This window comes from Octodon degus, unplaced genomic scaffold (genome assembly GCF_000260255.1).
Source record: "Octodon degus isolate 3935 unplaced genomic scaffold, OctDeg1.0 scaffold00155, whole genome shotgun sequence".
Lineage (NCBI taxonomy): Eukaryota > Metazoa > Chordata > Mammalia > Rodentia > Octodontidae > Octodon > Octodon degus.
The window spans coordinates 5,269,318-5,278,965 of NW_004524731.1; the positions used below are offsets into that span (position 1 = coordinate 5,269,318).

Below are 9,648 nucleotides of genomic sequence, written 5' to 3' on the forward strand. Positions count from 1 at the left end.
CCTCCTGCCTGTGCCCACGCCGACCCTGACCCCACACAGCCCCAGATGTTCTCCAGCTCTCCCCTAAGGAGCCCCTGGCAGCAGCAGAGGGCCGTGCTCATCCCAGAGTCCTCTGTTGCGGGCACTGTGGGACCCTGGGGCTCAGGGCCACCTTCACAATGCCACTTCCCTGCCCGCTGTTGCCTTCTAACAAAAGCACCAGAGAGGCTGAGCTGTGCACCTCCTCTGTGACCATGAAGAGAATCTGACAGGACAGGAAGAAGAGCCTGGGCACAGCAGGACAACTCCAGAGCAGGGGCCTGTGCGGCTGCTCCACACCGCCCTCTGTGATGTGCATGGGTCAGTCTTCTGGGTATGGTGCAGTCCACCACATGTCCCACGGCAGGGACCAGGGGCGTCAGGAGGCTCCGTGGGTGGATCTGCCCAGCAGTGAGGGGGCTAGGTGGCACCACTGAGAGGTGGAGGGGCAGGGAGCGGCACGGGCAGGACCTTGTGGCCCACCTGGCCCCAGCTCTTCCTGCCCACCTCTCCCCTTGCTCTCTGCTTCTGCTGCCACACAGGGAGCACTTGCCTTACACTGTGACATCTCTACCTTGCTTGGGGCTGAGGGTGACAGATGCCAGCCACGGATGCAAGCCCTGGAGCGTGAGCTGGAGGAGCCACTCCTCCTTCCTCAGAACCTGCCCACCTCATAGAGCTACGGACACGAACTGCAGGGACAGATGTGGCCTCTCACCCTGTGGCTGCACCTGCAAGGGGAGGTTGGGTCCTGCAAGACCATGTCGCAGGAGGAAGACAGGGTGACCTGGCCAGGCCCTTCATGTTGGGCAGAGGTGCTGGGAACGGAGGGGTGAGCTGGGCTCACAGCTGGCTTCCGGATGGGTCCTGCCTGTCTCAGCCCCCCAAGCTGAGAGTGGACTGTGGCGATGACAAGGACTGGGTCCCAACAAAGTCCAGGCCAGGCTGGCCTCCTGCTTCTCAGTGCTGGGCAGGCACACCATGTGGCTGGAGGCAGGTTCCCCAGCATCTATCCCTGCCTCTGCGCCTGTGGGGTCTGTGCAAGGTCGGGCTGGCAGGGGCAGATGGCAGCAGTCAGCACCCAGTCCTCCAGGACAGGGCCTGGCGAAGACACCAGTGGGTCCATGGGGCTCAGTGATCCGCACCAGGGGCCCGCAGGCAGGAGCCATACAGTGGGAGCAGGCTGAGGGACAACCGTTAAGGAGAGCCAGCTGCAGCCAAGAGCAGCAGCAGGGACTGTACTCTTCCTGCTTAAGAGTCCAAGCCAACACCCCCAGAAATGTGTGGGTACACCTGTGGCACTGCACCTGGGCCCCGCAGTTTTCCACCCTCAGGTCCCTCAGTAGGGCGCAGAGGGCCCCAAACAGTCCACTCCTGGGTCTCCCTGCGGGCGAGCCTCCAAGCCCCAAACAGCTTTGATGTGCCAAACGGGATGTGGAGACCCCTCTGCCTGGTGGTTCGTGGGCTCTGGATTGAGCACAAGGCACTCAGAGCTGGCACTCAGCCAGGACACCTTGAGGGGACAGGTGTAGGTCATGGTGACACAGTACTCACCCTGTCACAGGGGAGAACCTTGCCACAGGACTGCAGAACAGGGGCCGGCAGGACAGGGCTCGGGCTGCGGCTGTGCTGGCCGCCTTTTCTGCCCTGGGCTCGCCGGCACTCTCCTGCCAGTGCTCCCAACCCTCGCTGCATTCGAGCTCCTGCGCCCCTCATGGTACCTGCCTCCCTTCTGCCCGCTCCGCTGTCTCTTCTCTGCCCCTCTCTCTGTGTCCCAGTGCTGTCCTATCTCTCTTTCCCACCTCTGTGCCCTCAGTGAGATTAGTGAGGACAGTGATGCGCACGCATGTGTCCGTAAACACGGAGCACACACTGCAGCCCCACTATGCCCAGAAGGTGCGGAGTCACCCCGAGGCCACACAGGCCCCCTCTTGCCCTTCCATGGCCACCAACAGGCAGAGGCCCAAGCCCTGGCTCCCATGCTGTCACTCCTCCATGCCCTCTCAAAAGTTTCTCCACACAGGACTGAGCACTCTGGGACACTGTCCTGTCCACTGCCCAGAGGACCGGGTCCTCCACAGCAGGCACTCAGCAAGCTCCAAGTGCCAGCCACCACAGCTGCCGGCCACCAGCCCTTCTTTTGGAGGCTCCACAGAGGCAGCGGGTACCAATGCCACTGGCCCACACCTGCTCAGGGACACGGCATGGACTTGGCCCACCCTGCTCCAGGGCCAGCAGCCGGCCCTCACTGGGTCATCAAGGGACTGCCCATGGCCACACACAGAGGCCAGTCCATCTTGTCCACAGCAGGGACACCCCCATGCCACCTGTTCTCCTGGTCTGGACGCCACCTTCCTGGCCTTCCTTCTTCCTATCCAGGCCCTCTTCCTCCGGGCTGACCTCGTGCTGACCAGTCAGCCTGAGCCGCCTGCTTGTGCAACCCATGCAAACCCCGCCGTGCTGGGGCTGCACTCATCCCCAGCGGATCCACACTGCACTGGCCCACCTCAAGGCCCTTCCTTGCCCTCCAGACCCAGACCCAGCACAATGTCCCGGTCACCCCCATCCTGGCTTCCTCCCCGGAGAACCCACTGCGCTCTGTCCACGGGATCCTGGCAGCTGTGCGGCGGGCCTCACGTGTGACATTCCTGCCAACACAGCCTTGGACGCCGTCCCCCCCACTCTCCGCCAGGTGCCCTGTAGTGAGGCCCCACCTGGCCACTTCACCTCAACTGCAAGTCCCCTCCCCTACGCCCACAATCACCTTGTTCACACTTTTCTTCTAGCACTTGTCACCAAAGGCACCATAAAAAGCTGGGCATGGTGGTGCAAGGCCACCACCCTGTGCTGCAGGAGGCTGAGCAGCACCGTGGTAACTTCCAGCCTGGCCTTGTCATCTAGTGACCTGGTGACACCACACACCACCTTGCTGGCCGCCTATCGCAGGCTGAGGCCATCGCTGCCCACCTGAGGGCCTAGGCCGGCTGCACAGAGAGCTGTTCACACCGCGCACCGCGACCATGGCACTTTTCTCCTTCCTAAAAAGGCTGCTCCCTTCAAAGTCGCCCTAAGGAGACATGAGATCAAACACAATGCAACAGGGCACAACGGAGACCTTGGACAGTGAGGGCTCGCTGGGAAAGGCACCTGCAAGAACACTGCCACCGAGCCCAGGGACAGTGAGCCATCTACAGAAGGTCCTTGTGTGGGAGGGAGGCCAGGCCCATGTCTCCACTGAGCGCAGCCCACCCTCGTTCCCTCCCTCCCTCCTTCCCTCCCTCTTCCCTTCCTTCCTTCTTCCCTCCCTCCTCCCTCCGTCTTTTCCTTCCTCTTCCGTCCCTTCTTCCTTCCTCCCTCCTTCCCTCTTTCCCTCCCTTCTTCTCTCCCTTCCTCCTCCCTCCCTCTTTCCCTTCTTTCTTCTTCCCTCCCTCCCTCCTCCCTCCCTTCTTCCTTCCTCCCTCCCTCCTTCCCATCCACCCATCTAAAAGGTCCCAAGTTCCTTCCATGGCCCATTCTACCAGAGGCGTGCAGCTGCCCACCACCACTGCCTGCCGGGGCGCCTCCTCCTGAGGCCAGGATTACAGTGGGGGTGGCAGTCCTGGAAACCACAGATCTCCGCTCCTCCCGACACCACCTGTGGTTAGCTCCTGGCATCTGGCAGACTGCTGCACCTTTCATTCTTTCCTATGAAGTCACCAGGGCCCCTGCAAGTCTAAACGCTATGGCAGGACAGAGGTCTGCCCGCCACACTCCCCACCTCCAGCTGGGCCCTGCCACTGTGGAAAGCCCAGTTCAGACTCAGCTCCACTGGGAGCAGCCCATAATGCATACCACAGATCGAGACCACCCAAGCCTGGCAACTCGGCTGCACCCTGCAGAAGACCTTCTGTAGCTGAACTCGGGCCCACAAGAGCCACCCACTGGCCTCACAGACCTGCTGAGTTCAGAACACAGCCTGAACCAACTTCCTTATCACTTCTGCAGCAAGGGGACTGGCCAGGCCACCACTGAGCCCTCAGCAGGAGAAGGCAGGCTGGCCCAGCCCGCGTGGACCTGCTGCACCGCTCAGCGCGAGCTGCTGGCCTGGGGAGAATAGGGCCCAGAGGTGCCCACAGGACCCCAGGCCTTGGTGGTGCCAGTGCCATCAGCCCCGCTGAGCCCCGAATATGCCGCCTGTGGAGCTCACTGGCAGCCACCCTGCAGGATCAGCCCAGCTCTGAGCAGGGCACGGCCCACTGCTGGTGCTGGGGACACACAGCCTCCCCAAAACCAGGTCTTCCCTGAGCTCTGCTCTGCTGCCCCAGAGGAGCAGCGGGCAAGGCCCCAGCAAGCTCAGGCCCTTCATATACACTTCCTAACGTATCAGAAGTCAGCCTGAACTCACTACTGGTTTTGTTTTTCTTCTTTTTTTTTTCTACTACTGTTTTTCTTTCAAGCCAGGGAGATAGCTCAGTAGAATAAGCGCTTGCCTGGCAAACACAGGGTCCTGAGTTCAATCCCCAGTACTACAAAAAAAAAGTCAAGAAAAAAAAAAGCAAAAGTTAAAACACTGGTGTTCGTAGCACATGTTTATCAACATGGAAGTCCTGACTGGAGAGCCGCTCCAGGCAGGCACCTGCCTCATCTGCACCACAACGCGCATGAGCACAGGTGGGCACACAGGCCTACACGTACATGGTTCTGCCTACATAGCAAGCAGCAGAATGCACATAACTGACATACAGTGCAAAATACTCAACCTACACATCAACACGAAATACACACATGAAGCGGTGCAAGACGCACGCTTCTGAAACGCCCATCAGCTCTCAATCACCACACAGAGGGACCTGGCAGACTCATGGCGACATGGTGATCCCAGGGCTCAGCTCGCTCCCCAGCGTCCACACTGCTCCCCCAGGTGAGGGCCCTGTCGCAACACCACACCACACAGGCCACCAAGAGGAGTGCACAGAGGCACAGCCCAAGGCCTCTCGGACCCCAAGCTCTCTTGGACAGGCTGCCTGGCTGCACCAACAGCCCCGTGCCAGGCAGGCCACCCGCTGCCTGCGCACCTCATGGGACCCTGGCCAAGCCTTCCCACTGCAGAGCTCCTGCGGCCCCTGAAGGCAAGGCAGAGAGCTGCAACTCTGCCTCCCGCCACCTGTCTGCCTCTACCGCTATCCTGCGAATTGGGCAGGTGTGAGCACGGGCTGCTCTGGCATCCTGCAGATGAGAGTGCTCGCGCCCTCCTGCCCAGCTGTGCCACAGCAGGATGTACCACACGCCTGGGTACTCCAGGACCGTCACCTGCCCCAGCAGCGTACACCCTACACCAGTCACCTAAGCTGGACACTGCACCCCGCCCCCCCAGGACAGAACTGTCCAGAAACACCAGCAGGCCTGAGCAGCACGCCTGGGGCAAGTCTGCAAGGAGGAGCACCGACTCGGCAGGCAGCATACGGTCTAGGTTCCTTCCAAGCACTGGGAAAAAAGCTATTTTGTGTAACTTTGAGTTTTACCTCCTGCTCATGGTCCAGGGCTCCTCTGACAATAACTGCTCTGTGGGGAGGCTGCTCAACTGGGAACAGCAATGACACAAACGACTCTTTGACCCAAGTGACGCCCAGTGAAACATCCACACTGGCACTGAAGCCAGCGCAGCTTTCTAACAACAGCCACGTTCTACAAAACAGGAGCCCACAGCATACTTCCAACAGTAAGAGAGCAGGAGATGAGTGTGCAATCCCAGCACTCCGGGAGACTGAGGCAAGAGGATCCCGAGTTCGGGCCCAGTCAAGATCAAGGTAATGTATGGACCCCAGCTCAAAATACAAACTTTCAAAAGGGCTGGAGGCGCAGCTCAATGCAAAGGCTCTGGGGTCAACCCTCAGTACCCACCCAGCCCCCAAATGACTGAGCTGTGAAAGTGTTATTCCGGGTGAGGCTCGACTACGGGGCAAACAAGGAGCTCCCCTGCCCATCTGGACACCACAGCCAGGGCGAGGGCAAAGCCCGCTGCGCCCGGAATTCCTCAAGAGCCTGCTCTGGGAAGCACCGGGACTGGACACTGCAACCCTTGAGAGTCCACATCCTGCTCAGGACTCGACTCAAATTTTACAAGCAAAACCCAGGGCCCTGTGCAGCACAGCAGGCTTGCGGCAGGGTGCAGGGGAGGCTCCAGGAGCGGGGACTGAACAGGGTGGTCATCTCCTCGGCCCGCTGTACGCCGTGCCAACCTTCCAGGACAACTTGGGTGCAGGGTGCGCTGCCCCAGCCCTGGCCCCGGCCCAGCTGTGGCCTCCCACGCACTGCTCTGCGCCCAAGGGGCCTGGGCCCTGCTGTGTCCCCAGGGTCAAGACCGGGCCGTGAGCCGGGCCGCCCGGTGCTCTGTCCATACTAGGGACGCTCTGGGGTTCAGGGGCATCCTCATGGGGTGGGGGCGCTGCCCCACCTGTGCTCGGGGATTCCCGCCGGGAAGGAGCAGACACCCAGCTGGGCAGCGGGACCCAGTCTTGGGCATAGCCGCCCGGGGTGGGGGACACCCCTGAAAACTGGAGACCCTCGCTGGGGCTTGGGGCCGTCTGCGGACATCTGTATCGCAGCCCCCGCGCGGCCCCAGACCCCAGTTGGTTTAGCGACCTCGGGGACAGACAGCAGAGCAACTTCTAAAGGAAACAGGAAGACCCGCCAGCGGCAGCCCGGGACGCCAGGAGCCCCGCGGCACTCACCGTGCACCCGCGTCGCGCTCACCGTCCCGCGCCCCTCGCCCGACCGCCCAGCTCCGGCCCCGCCCAGCCAGGCGGCAATCCCGCCCCTACGCCGTCATTGGCCGCGCTGAGCAGCTCCAGGCGCCCATTGGTCGATGCACCTGCCCGCCTCTCGGCCGTGCCCCGCCCCCGCGTCCGCGCATTCCTCCGAGGCCACGTGGCCGCCCGCGCCCCCCCCCTGCTCAACGCCCGGTACCGCTGCGCACGCGTGGGAGGGGGCGTCGCGGGCCTGGCCCAGGAGCCGGCGGAAGGGACTGCCCGCCAACTCCGGGGACGTCCGCCTGCCGCGCCCTCCCTGGCTGAGCCCTGCGGCGGGAGCGGTTGCGGGAGCATCCGCCCTCCGCGCCGCCGACCGTCCCGCTCCGCGCGCCTTGCCAGGCGTCCTTCAGCCTCCGCTGCGGAGCAGGGCGAGAGAAGCCGCAGACCGCGGCCAGGGACAACCGTCCCGCCTGCTGGGGGCTCGGCCCCACTGACCCCGCCGCGCTTGGGCGCTAATGCCTCGAAGCGGCCACACTGCGTGGACCTGCGGTGAAAACCCTCGCAGGTGCCCGCCCTTCGGGTGGAATTCTTTGCCCAGGGCATGCACTGGCATTATAACTTTAAAAAGAAAGCAAACTATCCGAACTCCTGCAGCAGGAAAGAGCGGAGACAAAAGCATTCTTAATCAAAGGACCGCTGAAGACTGCCAGATGCGCAGCTCCTCTGGCAGGCAGCGAGTGGGGTGGGCGCAGAATGCAGATCCCCGCGTTGACCCCAGCAGAGCTCTCCAGTATGTAGAAGTCAGCCGGTCCGGGAATGAGAGCTGCCGGCGCACCCCCAGGCCCTCACCCACTCAGCGAAGTGCAAAGAGCCCCTAGCATCCTGGATGTCAGGAATTACTCTGAACCTGCGCCATGCCCAGCGGTGCTGTGCTATGCCCTCGCAGCTGTGCTCTGAAAACCCGAAGGGAAAGACTAGAATGAGGCGGAGCTGCGGGAGGTACAGACCTTCCGTGATAGATGCCATCATTACCCACACCTAAGCAGTACCGATAAACTCTGATTGGAAACTGTCAAAGACTTGAATGGTTGGAAATACAATGACACGTGGTCCTGCTTGTTAGTAACGTTTGTTCATTTAGTAGGAACGGACAAATCATTCCTCAATACTGGAAGGACCTATCTTACAGCACACTCTGAAAATACATTAGTGGGATGAACTGAAAAGGCATTTCCTTCTCCTCACCTCAGATTAGAAAACTCATTCCAGTTTTCCGTTCCTAGGTTCTTCAAGTCCCTTGTCCAAGGCCTTCCATGAGCTGATGAGCAGCCCTGGTCACCAGAGCTGAGCTGCTCAGCCGCATTAGTGCTGTCCCCCACACAAGGATGTCCTGATGCGGGGGCAGAGGGAAGGGCACCATGGCAGTCCGCAGTCCAATGCGCAGAGCCACGCTCTGCGCTGGGCATGGCCTGGGGCAGAGAAGGCCTCAGGGACTGCTGCCGCACATCTGCCCTGGGGCTCTGCAGAGGTGGGAAAGTTGGGATTTTCCCTCATGATTCCCTCTGTGATCTATGAGTTATTAGGGAACTAGGTTTCATTATCAAATGTTTAGGGATTTTCCATTTTTCATTAGAAATAAAGTTTAGTTTCACCGTGACCCAAGAATATGTTCTATATGGTTTTAGTCCTTTAAATCTGCCAAGATGCACTTCGTGGTCCGAGGTCTATTTGGGAAAACGTCTCCAGCCAGTCACTGATGAAATGGTGGGTCCACCAAGAGGTCACCCACATGCCTGAGCTGAGTGTCTCTGATGCTGGCTCCCTCAGTCCCGGAGTGGGTTTATGTCCTCAGGCCATCCAGCTCTAAGCAACTGCTGCTCGCCTAATCAGCGACACAAGAAAAACGAGACACGAGGTGAGAGGTGGGAAACAAATATTCACAATGTGGAAGACCCAAAGTCATCTACAAGCGAACTATTATAATTAAAAATGGAATTCAGGAGTTTGAGGGGGATCATAGACATAACTGTCAAAAGTAAACTAAAATTGTGAAAGAAAATTTAAAAGATCAGACTGGTGTTCGGGTAGCCACACGGCACACTGACCTTTTGGAAATAGTGGAATGTCTTTCACCAAAATGAAAAGCTCTGCAAGCAGCAAGCGTCACGGGTGGGGGATCAGTCCACCGTGCTGTTGTGAGGCTAGGCTGCGCAGCCTCTTAGGTTGGCACTTGGCAGTGCAGAGAACCTATCTCGGCAGGTGCATGCTGAGGAGGCAGGACCTGCCCAGAGGACCCTGCAAGAATTCATTTGTAACAGTCCAAGCAGTGCAGGACGGCTCCAGTGGTTGAGAGCCAAAACCCACCAGGTTCATTGCAGGGAAGGCCTTTGGAGCAACAGTGCAGCGCAGGGTGACAGGGACCGTGGTCACACTACCAGCAGTGGCAATGTGTCTGCCAGACACCTACTTACAGAGGGTGGGTGACAGCACATATGTGGCAAATGGGATCCCAGGATAAGCCATGCTAACCTCTTACCCAAGGAACTGCACAAGGTCTGCTTTCAGGAGAATGACTGAGAAATGGCAGATTGGGAGCATGATGAAAATGATTCGGGATACAAGTACTCTGTGCGTCACTGTGTTCCTTTGTAAGCTTATTAGGCTGAGCACAAGAGTAGGGTGCTTCAGCAGGCGTGTGTTACCACTGGGTCTGAGTGTGCCGCCTGACGTTCATATGCTGAAACTCAATAGCTGATGTGCTAGCCAGCTCCTGAGGCTGGGCCCGAGCCTTGCAGCTGAGCTTAAGGAAGGAGAAGCTTATTTGGCTCACGGTTTCAGGACCTCTGGTTCATGGTCAGGTGGCTTCACACAGAAACAGTGGGGCAGAAGGGCATGGTGGACG

At 59.8% G+C, this 9,648-nt stretch overlaps 1 protein-coding gene across 13 annotated transcripts in view; it reads right to left on the reverse strand.

Moving 5' to 3' along the window:
* The window catches only part of Arhgef10 (Rho guanine nucleotide exchange factor 10), a 103,981-nt gene extending 97,197 nt beyond the window's left edge, over nucleotides 1-6,784 (reverse strand). For all 13 annotated transcript variants that reach the window (XM_023702623.1, XM_023702617.1, XM_023702625.1 and 10 more), the window contains exon 1: nucleotides 6,729-6,784. The gene's annotated coding sequence lies outside the window, so the exon portion shown is untranslated. The remainder of the gene's footprint in view (nucleotides 1-6,728) is intronic.
* Nucleotides 6,785-9,648: the final 2,864 nt, after the last annotated feature.